Genomic DNA, 17,873 nt, shown 5'->3' with positions numbered 1-17,873 from the left:
CAGCACCACTTGGCTTCTTGTGGTCCCTGGGATTTCCCTTCAGGTTTCATGGATGCTTTATTGGTGAGCTGTAAGAAGACATAACCCAGCTGAGTATTCTTTTGGTGGTTGGAAAGAGACTCTCAATTGGTAGAACTGAGTTTGAGTTTCCAGTGTCTGACCTAAATCTGGGGTCTACGTTTCCTGCTTGCAACACTGTGTTGGCTGCATGACTCTTTCCAAATCCTTTTCTCAAGAAATCTATGTTAACTAGAACATTTCTTTATATATTCAACAGAATTTACAGAGTACTGGCTATGTCCAAATCCCAAGAATTACAAAAACAAATAAGACATGGTCACTAACTTAGAGACACCAGTGAGGGACACAGACACAGAAACTAGGAATCATAGGACAGTGTAGGGTAAGAGCTAACTGGAAATCACAAAGGCAAAGGAGTCAGCTGCCTTGAGAGCTCAAGGGGAAGGTAGACACTTAAACATGTCTTAAAGAAGATGTAAGGAGTCTGCCAGAAGGAAGGAAACCTGAGTAAAGCAGTGTGTGCTGAGTCATGTAATTACTAGCTTGTGAGATCATTGTTTGTTTGGGAATGGTAGGTAACAAGTGTTTAACTTAGAAACTCATCAACATGGAATGACAGTTTTCTCTCCAGCCAAGTGAGGTCCCCAGAGCAAACAATGGGGAAATGGTTTGTATCTGGGGAACTACGTGAGCTAAAGACTTCATACTTATTCATCCAGATACGTGCATATTTTCACAATAAGTTTTTAAAATTAAGTTCTAATTTGAAATTACATTAAAATGGAAAGAGTCCTTCACTTGTCTATAGAATGTTGAACTGGGCTGGCACGACTAGACTAGAACAATCTTGCCTTGACCATATCTTTATTCAATTTTTCTCTCCTTCCAGAATTATGCTCTGAGGGTGAGCAGCCAAACCAAAGGCTCTGGTGTGGCCAAGAATAAAGGCCGGGTGAGCCAAAAGTGAAGGGGCAAGAAATGTTAGGGGAGTCTGGTCAAGCCAGCAGCATGCTTAGCCTCATCAATCCACATGATTGCTAAGTTCTTACAAGCAGGAGATTTGGCAGCAGATGGGTACTGTTTACTCAGAGACAAGACTGGGGATTCGTGTAGCCATTTGCCTTCACCCATCTCACAGACTGAGCAACTCAGGGAACAGAGGGAGCTGGGACTTGATGTTGCTTTGTCTTTCCTCTGCTGTCATTTAAATATCTCTCTTGTTCCTGAAGTTTCTCACCAGTTTTGAAGTTGAAATTCTCCATGGAACTGTACAAATCCTTGAATGTTTCTTGGTGATAAACCATGAGTGCTTACTGTTCAGTGATGATTATCATATAATATATCATAGTTATTTTAGATTGTGATAGGAGTGGCTGGACCACTCCAATCCTTTATTAAAGTGTTAGTTGGTATGAAAATACAGAGGTGATAATAGTCATCAGTTGGTTTTACTGAAGAGGTGCACTGCATCTGTAATGCCATCAGGAGAAATATCTATATGGGATATTTTCCATCCCTTGCTGCCTCAGAATGTCTAAATATATTTTGTTCACCCTGTTCACTGGAAAGGATCTCACCCATCTCCCTAAGGTACAATGAAAAACCACTCTCAATAATTTATACTATCTTCAAACAAAAGACACAGTTCTGACCATTTTTGTTTCTATTATAGCAGCCATTTATCTTCAAAATTTATCCTTTGAGAACTTAATATGTACATAATACAGTTTGGTCACATTTATCATTATCACCCCCTTCCAAATTCTTCCAGAATCTTTACTGAATCCAATGAGTGCTACCCATTTATGCATGGCTGTGAGGTCATCTACTGGAGGATGGTCAGCCTACCAAGGACTACACCCTGAATGAAAACTGACTCTCCTACTAGCCTCTATCAACTGTCCACAGCTGCTTAACCAGGGGTTTGGGCTCATGAATCCCTCCCCTTTCCATTCTGGAATGTTGACTAGCTCAATCTTGCTCTGGTCTTGTGCAGGCAGTCACAGCTGCTGCTAAGTTCATGAGTGAACGGGCATGTCCAGAAGACACTGTCCTGCCTCAGTCCTCACAGACCTCTGGCTCTTACAATCTTTCTGTCCTCCCCTCTATGATGTTCCCTGTGCCATGAGCAGGCTCTTACTCTCTGCACCTTGATCAGTCTCCATATCCACCACTTTCCAATAGGTTATTATTTCTCATCTGCTCTAACAAAACTGTAAAAGAAAAATGAATCAGAGAGCCAGGTGCTTTGCAAGACCTGTGGTCTGACCACATGCTTTTTAGGACATGGAGCAGGTGAGGTCCTGCATATCTGTTCTTCATTCTTCTACAGCTGCAGCCACTGATTGTCAAAGGAAGAAACTAAATTCCAGAGATTTTAAGCACATTGCTCAAGACCCAGAGGAGCCGTAGATGCCCCAATTTCAGTGTAGCAGGCTTTCCAACATCATGTTACATGTAACTTCTGACTTTGTGGGGAAAATATTACTTTTCTTGATTGAGTTTAATTGGCCCCATATCCCAAAATTCTTTATAAAAGCCAGTTTTTGTTTTAATTTTTTTGATGAGAAGTCTTCTACAAAGAGAGGGGTAAGTTCCATTGCTTACTGCTATTGTAGTTAAGAGATAGAATCTTATGGCTGTACTGTGTGGTGAACTCAACTGTGCTGAGTGTCAAATTACTTGGCTGGATCTTGTGTCTGATACTGGAACACAATAAACAGCCTCTGCTTTTAGACTCAGGAATTCAAGCATTTGATTTTGTACATTGGGAGATTTCTCCCACAAGTTAGAAGTTGGGAAGAATAACACAAGAAGAGTGTCTGTTATGAGTCCCATAGAAAAGGAGTACTGAATGGAAGTAACAAAAGGTTTCAACTGCTTTCTAAGGTCATAGGCCATGTGACAGTTACAGTTGTGGGATGCAGAAATTACTTAGCTTCTGTGTCTTAGTTTTCTCATGTGAAATAAGGCACTAATAGTAAATAGTAGCACTAATATCAGTTATTGTGAGGCTTATGTATAAGCATTTTGAGCACTAAAATTTTGGGTTGAGTAGTGATAAGAACGTATAGTCTTTCTAGGCCTCTGAACCATCTCAGAAAAATACATTTCCAATAGTGCCACTGATATGTAAGAAGCCTTTGACAACTATAACAGGCTAGTTTGTCCATTACATCCCTTAACAAAGGAGGATTAGAGAAATTTTAGAGATGGCTCAGCAGGTACAGGTTCTTAATGCATAAGCACAGGCCTCACAACCCGAGTTCAAATCCCAGAACCCACATAACAGTGGAAAATGAGGAGCAACTCTAAAAATGGTCCCCTGACCTCCACATGTATGCCATGCACATGTGTCCCCATCATATGCACATACAATGATAAATTAAAAAGTTAACAGTAGATTAGAGATTACTGTACTTACAAATATTAGTGTTGTATGCTTCATGCACTGGTAATTATTCCAGGGTAAATACAACTTGAATTTTAAAGGATACCTATGTGACTTGATAATATTGCTTATAAATGATTGTTAAATGAATAATGAATGGCAAAGTTTTTTTTCTTTAAAGGTTTTCTTTCTTAAATATTTTTTAATTTAAATTAGAAATAAGCTTCTTTTACATGACAATCCCAGTTCCCTATCCCTCCCTTCCTCCCCTACCCACCACTGACCCCCCCCATCCCAACCTAGTCCATTTGTGTACTAGGGGTAAACACTGATCCACTACCAGTGGCCCTGTAGATCATCCAGACCTCCAAATTAACTTCCTCCTTCAGGGGGTCTGGAACAGTCTTATGCTGGTTTCCCAGCTGTCAGTATGGGGTCCATGAGTTCCCCCTTGTTCAGGTCAGCAGTTTCTGTGGGTTTCTCCAGCCTGGTCTTGACCTTTGCTCACCACTCCTCCCTCTCTGCAACTGGATTCCAGGAGATCAGCTCAGTGTTTAGCTGTGGGTGTCTGTTTCTGTTTCCATCAGCTACCGGGTGAAGGCTCTAGGATAGCATACAAAGTAGTCATCAATCTCATTATAGGGGAAGGGCATCAAAGGCAGCCTCTCGACTATTGCTTAGATTGTTAGTTGGAGTCTACCTTGTATATATCTTTGGACATTTCACTAGTGCCAGAATTTTCTTTAAAACTATAATGGCTCCCTCTATGATGGTATCCCTTTTCTTGCTCTCCTCCATTCCTCCCCTTACTAGATCTTCCTGCTCCCTCATGTCCTCCTCTCCCTCCCCTTCTCCCCTTCTCTTTCTTCTAACCCTCTCCATGATCCCCATTAGCTTAGGAGATCCTTGTCCCTTTCCCCTTCTCTGGGGGGGTATGTGTATCTTTCGTAGGGTCTTCCTTGTTTCCTAGCTTCTCTGGTGGTGTGGATTGTAGGCTGCTACTTCTTTGCTCTAGATTAAAAATCGATATATGTACGAGTAAGTACATATCATGTTTGTCTTTTTGTGACTGGGTTACCTCAATCAGGATGGTTTCTTCTAGTTTCATCCATTTGCCTGCAAATTTCAAGATTCCATTGCTTTGTTTTTTTCCCCCACTGAGTAATACTCCATTCTTCCTTTCCAATTTGTATCCCCTTGATCTCCTTTTTTGATGTCTTATTGCTCTAGCTAGAACTTCAAGGACAATATTGAAGAGGTATGGAGGAGTGGATAGCCTTGTCTTGTCCCTGATTTTAGAGGAATGAATTAAGTTTCTCTCCATTTACTTTGATGTTGGCTGTTGGTTTGCTGTATATTGCTTTTATTATGTTAAGGTATGCTCCTGTTATCCCTGATTTCTCCAAGACATTTATCATGAAGGGGTGTTGGATTTTGTCAAAGGCTTTTTCAGCATCTAGTGAGATGAACATGTGGTTTTTCTTTCTCAGTTTTTTTATATGGTAGATTATATTGATGGATTTTTGTATGTTGAACCATCCTTGCATCTCTGGGATGAAGCCTACTTGATCATGGTGGATGATTTCTCTGATGTGTTCTTTGATTCAATTTGTCAGTATTTTATTGAGTATTTTTACATCAATGTTCATGAGGGATATTGGTTTGTAGTTCTCTTTCTTGGTTGTGTCTTTGTGTGGATTGGTTCAAGGTTGTTGAAGCCTCGTAAAAGGAGTTTGGCAATGACCCTTCTGCTTCTATTGTGTGGAATACTTTGAGGAGAATTGGTGTTAGCTGTTCCTTGAATTTCTGGTAAAATTCTGCGCTGAAGCCATCTGGTCCTGGGCTTTTTTTGGTTGGGAGACTTGATGATTGCTTCTATTTCATTAGGGGTTATAGGTATATTTAAATTGCTTATTTATTCTTGATTCAATTTTGTTAAGTGAAATCTATCCAGAAAATTTTCTATTTCCTTTAGATTTAGAATTTTGAGGAATACAGGTTTTCAAAGTATGACCTGATGATTCTCTGGATTTCCTCAGTGTCTGTTGTTATATCCCCCTTTTCATTCCTGATTTTATTAATTTGCATGTTCACTCTCTGCTCTGTTTGGTAAGTTTGGATAAAGGTTTATCTATCTTGTTGATTTTCTCAAAGAACCAACTCTTTGTTACATTGATTCTTTGTATTGTTTTCCTAGTTTCGATTTTATCGATTTCAGCCCTCAATTTGATTATTTTCTGGCATCTAGTCCTTCAGGGTGCATTGGCTTCTTTGTGTTCTAGAGCTTTCAGTTGAGCTGTTAATTCTCTAGTGTGACTAGTCTCCAGTTTCTTCATGTGGGTACTTAGTGCTTTGAACTTTCCTTTTAGCACTGCTTTCAAAGTGTCCCATAAGTTTGGTTATGTTTGGTTATGTTGTGTCCTCATTCTCATTGAATTCTACAAAGTATTTCATTTCTTTTTTTTTATTTCTTTCTGGACCCATGGATGGTACAATTGGGCATTATTCAATTTCCCTGAGTTTGTAGGTTTTTCTGCAATTTGTGCTGTTGTTGAATTCTAACTTCAAAGCATGGTGGTCTGATAAGTACAGGTGGTTAGTTTAATTATTTTTTGTATCTGTTGAGGTTTGCTATCTTGCCAAGTATGTGGTTGATTTTAGAGAAGGTTCCATGTGGTGGTAAGAAGAAGGTATATTCTTTTATGTCTGGATGGAATGTTCTATAGATGTCTATTAATCCCAATTGGGTCATAACTTCTATTAGTTCCTTTGTTTCCTTGTTAAGTTTCTGTCTGGTGTTCCTATCTAGTGGTTAGAGTGGGGTGTTGAAATCTCCCACTATAAGTTTGTGAGGTTTTATGTGTGATTTGAGTTTTAGTAATATTTCTTTTAGGAATGTGGATGCCTTTGTATTTGGGGCATAGATGTTCAGAATTAAGACTTCATCTTGATAGATTTCTCCTGTGATAAATATGAAATGACATCCTTCTTCTCTTTTGATTGATTTTAGTTTAAATTCTAATTTGTTAGATATTACAGTTACTATGCCCCTTGTTTCTTATGTCCATTTGATTGGAAAATCTTTTCATAGCCCTTTTTTCTGGGGTACCATCTGTCTTTGAAGTTGAGGTGTGCTTCTTGTAAGCAGCAGAAGGATGGATTCTGTCTTCTTATCGATCTGCTAGCCTGTGTCATTTTATAGGCGGGATAAGACCATTAATATTGAGGGATATTAATGACCATTGATAGTTCATTGTTGTTTGTTTTGGATTTGTTGGTGGTGGTGGAATTATATGTGGATTTCCACCGCAATTTTCTTTTGTCTGATGGTAAAGTGGGATTATCTATTGCCTATGTTTTTCTCATTGTAGTTAACTTCCTTGGGTTGGAGTTTTCCTTCCAGAACTTTCTGTAGGGCTGCATTAGTGGATATGTATTGTTTAAATCTGGTTTTGAGATGGAATAGCTTGTTTTCTCTATCTATAGTGATTGAAAGCTTTGCTGGGTATAGTAGTCTTGGCTGGCATCTGTGGTCTCTTAGTGTTAGTAGAACATCTATCTAGGTCCTTTTGGCTTTCAGAGTTTCCATGGAAAAGTTAGTTGTAATTCTGATAGTTTTGCCTTCATTTGTTACTTGACATTTTTCCTTTGCTTCTCTTAATATTCTTTCTTTATTCTGTATGTTTGGGGTTTTGATTATTATGTGGTGAGGAGATCTTTTTTGTGGTGCACTCTATTTGGTGTTCTGTAGGCTTCATGTACTTTCACTGGCATGTCTTTCTTTTGGTTGGGAATGCTTTCTTCTATGATTTTGTTGAATATGTTTTCTTCACCTTTGAGTTTTGTTTCTTCATTGTCTTCTATACCTATTATTCTTAATTTTGGTCTTTTCATGGTGTCCCATATTTCCTGGATATTTTGTGTTAGGGATTTGTTGGACTTAAGATTTTCTTTGGTCAATGAGTCTGTTTCTCCTAGTGTATCTTCAACTCCTGAGATTCTGTCTTCCATCTCTTGTGTTCTGTTGGTTATGTTTGCATCTGTAGTTCCTGATCGTTTACTCAGCTTTTCTACTTCCAGCAGTCCCTCAATTTGTATTTTCTTTATTGTCTCTATTTCAGATTTGAGGTCTTGAACTTTCTGAATTATTTCCTTCAGCTGTTTGATTGTATTTTCTTGGCTTTCCTTAATTGATTTGTTGATTTCTAGTATTTTTTGTTTTTTTCTTCCATTTCTTTAAGGGAATTTCTCATATATTCTTTGAGGCCCTCTATCATTTCCATGAAGATATTTTTAAGGTCATTCTCTTCTGCTTCATTTGCATTGTGATGTTCAGGTCACGAGTCCCTAGACTCTGGTGGTGTCATATTGGTTTTTCTGTTGTTAAATGTGTTTCTATATTGTCTTCTTCCCATTCCTTTTTCTGGTGGATGTAGAGGGAGTCTCTTCTTCTCCTGGTGGGTATGGGACCAAGATTCCCTTCTGGTGGGTGCAAACAGTTCCAATACTCTGATTTCTTTCCTCTTCCATGGATGTAGTCAGGACTGATACCAGGGCCTAGGAATTCTCTGTGTGGGCTTGATCCCACTGGGATGGGATTCAGAATGGCAAAGTTTTAAATATAGTAAATGTGTTCTGAAGGAAATTTCCAGTCTCCTGAAAATTCAGATTCCTAATAGGAAGTATTAAAACTAATAAACTTTTACAGAATTCCTGCTTTTTTATAGTTTTAGCCTATGATTTTTACTGGAGTGCTTATCACAAGTAATTTAGTAGGATCTCTGGGCTCATTGACTCCAGTCTTCTGCCTCAGTGCTCAAGAGGGGAACACAGTTCCTATTTCTCTGACCAACACAGAATTAAATGGTGCTTTTACGGCTGGTAGGGATTATAGTGAAGCCTCCAAAGTACAGGAGTTGAGTGAATTGGGAGTGCAGCTCGGTGGTATTTGTGTAGCAGGCATAAGGCCATAAAGGGTTAACTGATTTTGTGACAAATTTAAGCCTTATATTGGGAATGAGGATGGACTGGCCACATTATAGACCTGGAATGCACCTGCTGAGGCTCCCATGGTATCTGATGCCCGGGATCTACTATTGTTTCTGTTCACCTTTTGACTGTTGTCATGTGAATGTGGGGTGCATGTGCAATTGTAGAGAATAAACCATTCACACCATGTACTCCATAAACAATATTATCCTAGAACATTGTTTAGGACTATTTAGTAAATTTGTATGTATCTGAAGGGGAAAAGTTTCCTTGTTATGGTATGGCGTAGTGATATTTTGTTTATTATCTAACAAATAAAGCTTGCCTGAAGATCAGAAAAAGCAAAGTGGCCAGTCACTTGAGATTTCTCACCTCTACCAATGCTCAGACCAAAGGGGCGATCCTGTCCTCAGACTGCACCTCCAGACTGCACTGCTCTTCACCAAACCTCAGACTACACTGAGCTCCTGTCTCCTCCTGCCTTATATTCCTCTCTCGTGCTGAGATTAAAAGCGTGGGATCCCACGTTCTGAGATCACATTTGTGTTAGTTGTTTCTCTTTTAGATTGGATCAATTTCATATAGCACTTAAACTGAGATCTGTCTGCCTCTGTCTCCCAAGTGCTGGGATTAAAGGTGTGTGCCACCTCTGCCTGGCCTCTATGGCCAACTAATGTGACTAGCTTTGCACTCTGATCTTCAGGCAAGTTTTATTTGTTAGATCATAAACAAAATATGGAACTATAATGCATGTGCAATTGCTGACAATAGCCTTATATGCACACAGACAATTTTTTGAAAAATTTATTTTGGAAATTATATTTCACATTTATTTGGTTTTTAGTGTGTACGTGTGTGTGTGTGTGTGTGTGTGTGTGTGTGTGTGTGTGTGTGTATACACACACTCATGCCATAGTGAACGTGGGAAGACTGAAGACTACTTGTGGCAGTCAGTTTTCTATTTCCACTATGTAGGTTCTGGAAATTGAACTCAGGTCATCATATTTGGCAGCAAGAGCCTTTACATATAGAAACACTTCAATGCCCCCAAATAATATGTGTGTATATATTTTATTTTTGAACATTTCACACATGAAAAACATTTGTTGTGATCCATTCTACCCCTTCTTATCCTCTCCTCCCCCTCTTACTCCTGCTGGCTCCTTTTTTCCCACTTAGCCCCTTCCCATTCCCAAGTCTTGTCTGACCCCTTTTCCTGCCTTCCTCCCTCCTCCCTCCTCCCCCCTTCCTCTTTCCCTTTCCCTTCCTTGCTTAACTTGCTTTGTGTGTACAGGTCTTATGCCCTTAGCTGAAGCTGCCCTATGTTCATGATTGACACATTCATGCCATATCTAGAAAAAAGTGTTTTCTTCCTCATCTTCTGGCATTTAGTCTTCCAGTCTCTGCTTCTGTGATATTCCTTGATCCTTGGAGTGCCAGGGATGGGCAGGGGATGAAAATGGATTGTTAAAGAGGACCTTCCTGAGCTAGTAGACAAAGAGGACACTAAGAGAGACATACATGGTCCCCTGGAGAAGGGGAAAGGGACAAGATCTCCTGAGCAAATTGGGAGTAAGGGAGGAGGGGGGAGGGAGATAGGAGAATGAGCAGGGTAGAAGAGGAGGGATGCCAAGGACATGAGGGAGCAGAAAGGTTGAGTCAGGGCAAGAATAGAAGAAAACAAGAAAGGAGATACCATAATAGAGGGAGACATTTTAGGTTTACAGAGAAATCAGGCACTAGGGAAAGGTCTGGAGGTCTACAAAGATAACAACAATCTAAGCAACAGAGGAGAGGCTACCTTAAATGCCCTCTCTTGATAATTAGATTGATGACTGTCTTATATGCCATCCAGCAGCTGGTGGATAGCCTTCATCCAGCAGCTGGTGGAAGTAGAAGCAGACACCCACAACTAATCACTGAATTGAACTGGAATCCAGTTGCAGAGAAGAATGAGTGATGAGCAAAGGGGTCCAGACCAGGCTAGTGAAACCCACAGTAACAGCTGACCTGAACAACAGGGAGCTCTTGGTCCCCAGACTGATACCTGGGATACCAGCATGGGACTGATCCAGACCCCAGGAACGTGGGTTTCAGTGAGGAGACCTCAGAAATCTAAGGGACCTCCTGTAATAGTTCAGTACTTATCCCTAGCATAGGTGTGGAATTGGCGAGCCCAATCCACATAGAGGATTACTCCCTGAGCCAAGACACACAGGGGTGGGCCTAGGCCCTATTGCAAATGATATGATGGACTCTGATGACCCCCTATGGAAGGCTTCACCATCCAGGGGGAGCAGAAAGGATATGTGATAGGTAGGGTTTTAGTTGTGGGGGGATGATGGTAGAGGAGGAGGGGAGGGAGTGGGAACTGGGATTCACATGTAAAACAATCTTGTTTCTAATTCAAATAAAAAACAAAACAAAACAAAAAAAGAGGACCTTCCTGTGAGAAACTGAAAGAAAAACAGTAAAAACAAAACAAAGTCCCTTAAACCTCACACTTGTCTGCTTATTCACTGTGAAGAGATTGGGGGGAATTTTTTGTTGTTACCAGTTGCATTTCTTTTCTTTACTTTTTTTGTTGTTTTGAGACAGGGTTTCTCTGTGTAGCCCTGGCTGTCCTGGAGTTCTCTCTATAAGCCAGGCTGGTTTCGAAATCACAGAGATCTGCCAACTTCTGCCTTCCAAGAGCTAGGATCAAAGGTGAGTGTCAACACTATTGTTACTAGTTGCATTTCTTTCTTACGTTTTCTTTTACATTTTCTACTTCTATTTGAGGAAATTCGCAAACTTGTATTTTTCCAGAAATTTGTCCACTTCACTTAAACTAAATTGTAAGCATCTTATTTTAGAATGTTATACTATATCAGTATATATTTAATAGATATCATACTATATATACATATAATATACATATGCAATATGTAAATGACTGCAAATGGTCAGTTTTGTTGCCATTGCAAGTCCATGGAAAGTGCAGCTGTCCTTTCCTAAAATATGCTATCCACTCAAAAAAAACCCAACTGTACAAAGACTTACAGTGTTGCGTCATGAAAAATATATAAAATACTTGATAATTTTTGTGTTTTTTGGCCTGTGCCCTTGGATAACTGGGCTATATGAAAATATATGTGCTTCAGACACTGAGATCAACAATTAATAAATGGGACCTCCTGAAACTGAGAAGTTTCTGTAAGACAAGTCAGCAAGCAGCAGCTCACAGACTGAGAAAAGATATTCACCAACCCCACATGTGACAGAGGGCTGATCTCCAAATTATACAAAGAACTCAAGAAGCTAGTCTCCAAAACACACACACAAAAATCCAATTAAAAAGTGGGGTACAAAACTAAATAGACAATTCTCAATAGAGGAATCTAAAATGGCTGAAAGACACATAAGAAAGTGTTCAACATCCTTAGCCGTCAGGGAAATGCAAATCAAAACAACTCTGAGATACCATCTTACACCTGTTAGAATGGCTAAAATCAAAAACATGAATGACAGTCTATGCTGGAGACGATATGGAGAAAGGGGAACACTTCTCCACTGCTGGTGGGAGTGCCAACTTGTACAGCCACTTTGGAAATCAGTATGGCAACTCCTCAGGAAAATGGCAATCAGTCTACCAAAAGATCCAGCAATTCCACTCTTAGGCATATTCCCAAAAGAAGCACACTCATACAACAAGGACATCTATTTAATGATGTTCATAGCATCACTATTTGTAATAGCCAGAAACTGGAAGCAGCCTAAATGCCCCTCTACTGAATAATGAATAGAGAAAATGTGGTACATTTACACAATGGAGTACTACTCAGCGGAAAAAAACAATGGAATCTTGAAATTTTCAGGAAAATGGATGGAACTAGAAGAAACCATTCTGAGTGAGGTAACCCAATCACAAAAAGACAAACATGATACGTACTCACTCATATGTGGATTTTAGACATAGAGTAAAGGATTACCAGCCTACAATCCACACTGTCAGAGAAACTAGTAAGCAAGGGGGACCCTACAAGAGACAAACATTTTCCCCTGGAGAAGGGGAAAGGGTCAAGATCCCCTGAACAAATTGAGGGCACAGGAAGAGGGGGGAGGGAGCTACGAGAATGAGAAGAGAAGAAGAGGAAGGATGCAGAGGTCATGAGGGAGCAGAAAGTTTGAGTCAGGTGAAGAATAGAAGAAAGGGTATGTGATAGGTAGGGTTTTAGTTGGGGGGGTGGTAGGGGAGGACAGGAGGGAGAAGGGAACTGGGATTGTCATGTAGATCAATCTTGTTTCTAATTCAAATAAAAAATGATAAAAAAGAAAATATATGTGCTTGATTAAAGGAACAACTAAGCAAGAACAAACTGGATTGTTGCTTATAATGTACTATTTAAGAGGTTTTATGCTTGTAGAGGTTTTAAAATTTTATTTCTTTTGTTTTTTTTTTAGATTATAATGCAATTACACAAAATCCTCCTCTTCTAACCCTTCAAACCCTCCATAACCTCTTTTTAAAATTCTAAATTGATAGCCTCTTCTGTAATTAATTGTTTTAAATTCATATATGTGTACACATGTATGTTCCTAAATACACGAGTACTACATGTTCATGTTACTTTTATGGCTGACCATTTGCTGTTGGATAGCCAGTTGCTATGCTCTTCCCTGGGGTGGACAATTTCTCATGGTCTCAGCATTCCTTGTTTGCCTGTAGCTATTTGTGTAGGGGTGAAACCTCATGGTATTTCCCCTGTCCCCTGGCATGTGTGGTTGTTTGAATGAGAAGCGCTCTCATAGACTCATAGACTTGTGCTACGATAAGTCTTTCCACTACCCTCTTGAGTTCTGCCTGCCATGTGGATGGCCAAAATAATACACAGAGACTTATATTAGGTACAAATGCTGCTTTTCCAATGACTAGGATATCTCATCTGCTAGCTCAGTCTTAATTATCATAAATATATAAGACTTATCTTGTACTGTTTGGCCAAGCAGTACTTTATTTATCACCCAATAAGACAAACATATACACAGAAGCACTTCCCCCATCAGACTTCGTCACAGGAAGTGACACTATTTAAAGGATTAGGAGGTGCAGCCTTATTGGAGGAAGTGTGTCACTGGAGGTAGGCTTTGGAGTTTCAAAAGCCCAAACCAGTCCTAGGGTCTCTCTCTTCCTGCTGCCTGTGGATCCAGATGTAGAACTCTTAAACTACTTCTCCAGCACAGTGTCTGCCTGCATGCCAACATACTTCCTCCATAACAATAATGGACTATGCCTCTGAAACTGCAAACAGGCCTTCAATTAAATGCTTTATTTTTATAAGAGTTGTCGTGGTCATGGTGTCTCTTTTCAGCAATAGAACACTGAATAAGACAGCATGCTCATTGGTGTCACCCTTGTTCAGCTTATGTTTAGGCAATCATGCTGGTGAGACTTAATTAGATGCAGAAATTGTGCAGGAGGCACAATTTCACAGCATATTCCCTGATCCTCTGGCTCTTATAATCTCTCCACTCTCTCTTCTGAAATGATCCCTGAGCCTTGGATGTAGGATTTGTATGGTAGGGAGTAGAAGTTTTACATTGCTAGACAAAACTGGAATTTTTAATTTAAGGACCTTACAATATGGTCATGAAGAATATTCAAAAGGAAAGGAGGAAAGGCAGTGCTAATAGAATGTATCAAGTAAGTATTGCCATGTAACAAACTATGCCAAAACAGAGGGCTTAAAATGGTAATCATGTCTTATTTTCCTGAGACTGCCAGTCAACTTATCTGGGCTGAACCCACCTGGATAGTTAGTTTTACTGGTCTTGGCTATATCCTCCTTGTCCACATTGGCTAGAGATTGCTCTATTCTGTATGTCTCTTGCTGTTGTCCTGCTACAACAGGGGCTATGGCAGGTTCTTGGATGATGGAAGAGATTCTTCGGGATAAAATGGAAGTAACTTGTACTTAGGAATTAAATTCTTCTGAACCAGGAGGTTCAGAAGAGGGTATTATAACTTCTGCTTCACTCTGGCCATACGTCCCATTGGTCACAGAAATAAACTTTTATGGAATAAGGGAAACTTCAAAATCATGGTAGGAGAGTTGATGGGTCAGTAGTGCAGTCTGCCCCAGAGAATTACTGATGAATTTAAGAGGGTGCTCCCAGTTGGTCATTTCTACCAAATGTAAGTTGAGTTCTATTCTTGTTAGAGTGGGAACAGGAGGAAGGATGTGCTGAAGATTGTACTAGTTTTGTCTTGTTGGTGGAATATGTGTGCCTTAGGAAACAAGAAGTAGCGGTGGAGTCCATAACTACCTTGTGAGTGTGCACACTGGTTACTTTGGGATTTCAAATGTTTATTGTGCACCTTCTTTGAAAAAATTATTTATGTGCCTGCACATGCAAGGGCGTGCTTGCCTATGCATGTCTGTATAGAGATCAATTGTTAAGTGTCATTATGTCACTCTCCACCTTATTTTTGAAGACAAAGTCTCTCACTGAATCTAGAGCTCACCATCTTGGCTATACTTTCTGCATAGGGAACTCATTGGTGCTGAGATGACAGGTATGGACCACCACATAGGGCTTCTGCATGGCTACTAGGGATCGGAACTCAGGTTCTCATGCTTGCATAGCAAGCAGTTTATCCATCGGGACGTCTCCCCAGCATTTGTGCCATCTCCGTGCATGACCAGTTTTTGCTTCTGCATGGAGCAGATGACTTGAGCAGGTAACTACCTAAGCATTCCTAAGTCTTCGGGAGTTTAATCTCTCCATTTCTCATGAGTTGGCCACATCAACAGGCCTTGTTTGTCTTGAAGATGGGGAGGACTCTGGTGAAGCTGCCTTGTTACTCCACAAATATCTTCAAACTCTGGTATTTCCCCTCTGGAATTATTATATGTGAATGGATTCTTACATTTTACAATGGAAAAGCATGAAATCATACCCAGCTTGGCCGTTGCTATTATTCATTTAGCAGGTTTATTCTTTTAACAGTTAAACTTCGATCATGTTTTACTATTTGTTACATACCGTTTTTTATGTATTGTGTGGTTTGTGCATTTTACACTTCACTGTTTGAAAGGGCATTCAGTCCCTGAAATCAGGAGTGGCTTGCCATTATTTTGCTTGTGTCCTCACTAATGCTTTGTGTATTTTGTGTGATTACTGCTAAAGAAGCTAATAAATAAGGAGTACCCTAAGAGAGACATACATGGTCCCCTGGAGAAGGAGAAAGGGTCAAAATCTCCTGAGCAAATTGGGAACACAGGAAGGAGGGGGTAGGGAGCTAGGAGAATGAGAAGGGGAGGAGAGGAGGGATGCAGAGGACATGAGGGAGCAGAAAGGTTGAGTCAGGGGAAGAATAGTTGAAAATAAGAATGGAGACCCCATAATAGAGGGAGACATTTTTGGTTTACAGAGAAATCAGGCACTAGGGAAATGTCTGAAGATCTACAAAGATGACACCAGCTAACAATCTAAGCAACAGAGGAGAGGCTACCTTAAATGCCCTCCCCTGATAATGAGATTGGTGACTAACTTATATGCCATCCAATAGCCTTCATCCAGCAGCTGGTGGAAGTAGAAGCAGACACCCACAACTAATCACCGAACTGAACTGGAACCCAGATGCATGGAAGGACGAGTGAAGAGCAAAGGGGTCCAGACCAGGCTGGTGAAACCCACAGAAACAGATGACCTGAACTTTGGGGAACTCTTGCTCTCCAGACTGATAGCTGGAATACCAGCATGGGACTGACCCAGGAATATGGGTTTCTGTGAGGAAACCTCTGAAATCTATGGGACTTCCTGTAGAAGTTCAGAATTTATCCCTAGCATAGGTGTGGACTTTGGGAGCCCATTCCATATAGAGGGATACTCCCTGAGCCAAGATACACGGGGGTGGGCCTAGGCCCTATCCCAAAGGATACAATAGATTTTGATGACACCCCATTGGAACTCTCATCATCCAGGGGGAGCAGAAAAGATATGTGATAGATAGGGTTTTAGTTGGGGGGGTGTGGTAGGGGATGACAGGAGGGAGAAGGAACTGGGATTGTCATGTAAAACAATCCTGTTTCTAATTCAAATTGAAAAAAAAAGAACTGCTCCAATTTCATTATAAAATCATCTTTTTTTTTTATTTCTCTGCCTCCTCCATAAATACTGTCTGGTGTGGTTTTCCACTTTATTAGTCAAATGTCACTTGACTTACAATTTCATTCATTTAGTCTTTTTTTTCCCAGCAGTAATCTAGTCTTGTGATTTTTCTGACCAGAGCAACTGTTCTCATTCTTGGGTTACATTTCCAACATACTCTTTAGCTAATACACACATGTCTCTACCACTCTTGCATTTTCCAACAATAATATGTTTATGCATAATTCCTCAGATTACTTTGTTTTATTGAGAAAAATTTGGCAATTATTTCATATTACTGTACAATTTTTGGATTCCTTTTTATTATAGCTGTAGAGGACATCAGTGGATAAGCCTGTCTCCAATTAGTAGACTGTTAGTAGAATGGATACCTCTGTATTCAGATGACTTATTACTTGCAGAAATCAAATGAAAAAAAGCTCCACCAAGTCACCCTTGAGGCTTTAAGATTATCAGCATCAGGGATATATAAACAGGAGAAAATCATAGATCCTAAAACAGAGGAACCAACATGTTTGAAAAATAATAAGGCACTTGGGAAAATATGACCATAAATTGAATATACATGTTCCCTCATGTGATTTTAAAAATAATTCTCATTATTTTATAATGTATCTGTTACCTTGGTCATCATGTAATGACTCTCTCCAAGTCCTCTATCCTTAAAAAGGACAACTAGGAGGGAATCATTTTCTTTGCTTTCAAGTTTTCTTATGGAATATGAACTTTTTGTACCATGTTACATGTTTTGTTGCACTGAGAACTTAATAGACATTTTTTCAGTCCTATTTTTTCTTTTACTTTGTGACTATAAATATATGATTTCTCCCTTCCCTCTCCTTCTTCTGAATAGCTACAAAATGCTCTTACACCTATGGCTTGGGGTCAATCTGGAAGAGGGAGTGGGAAGACAGTAAGAGCCAGAGGATAAGGGAGTTGTCTATGAGATTATATCTCCTAGTAATGTCAGAAGCTACACTCATGATGTGTCACCAAGGTGACAAGTCAAACTTGAGGTGAACAGGATGACACCAATAGATATGCCAAAGTGGGCACAGGAAAGCATACGAGGCCTCAGCCCTACACCAAGAACTACAGACACGTAGAGAATGCTGAGAGTGGGAGTCTTCTCCAGGGAAAAGACCTTCAGTTGGTTATTCAATACCAACTGTCTAGCCTTGAAAACTTACTGGGCCATGTTAATATTGAAATTTTCTTAAATTAGTTCATTAATAATTTTCTCCTGTTATTTTCATGTTTTGCTTCTTGGACGCTTAGTATTTGAATACTGATTTTTAAGTTTATTTGTTTAATGTCA

General features: G+C 39.8%; 1 long non-coding RNA gene across 25 annotated transcripts in view; it reads left to right on the top strand.

The window, feature by feature from the left end:
* LOC103161306 overlaps nt 1-17,873 on the top strand; it is a 144,247-nt gene that overhangs the window by 44,757 nt on the left and 81,617 nt on the right. For 18 of the 25 annotated variants that reach the window (XR_004772397.1, XR_004772400.1, XR_004772401.1 and 15 more), the window contains one exon: nt 11,000-11,107. The exons of 2 other annotated variants lie outside the window; for them this stretch is intronic. This is a non-coding gene — a long non-coding RNA (uncharacterized LOC103161306). Of the gene's footprint in view, nt 1-10,999; nt 11,108-12,844; nt 13,011-14,931; nt 15,123-15,953; nt 16,013-17,873 lie in introns of those variants that run through there. 5 more of the 25 variants (XR_004772403.1, XR_003479715.2, XR_004772404.1 and 2 more) reach the window with 3 other exon arrangements.

Source organism: Cricetulus griseus, assembly GCF_003668045.3.
Source record: "Cricetulus griseus strain 17A/GY chromosome 1 unlocalized genomic scaffold, alternate assembly CriGri-PICRH-1.0 chr1_1, whole genome shotgun sequence".
Classification (NCBI taxonomy): Eukaryota; Metazoa; Chordata; class Mammalia; order Rodentia; family Cricetidae; genus Cricetulus; species Cricetulus griseus.
The sequence above is the reverse complement of the archived record's forward strand: the minus strand, read 5'-3'. Positions and strand labels throughout refer to the sequence as shown.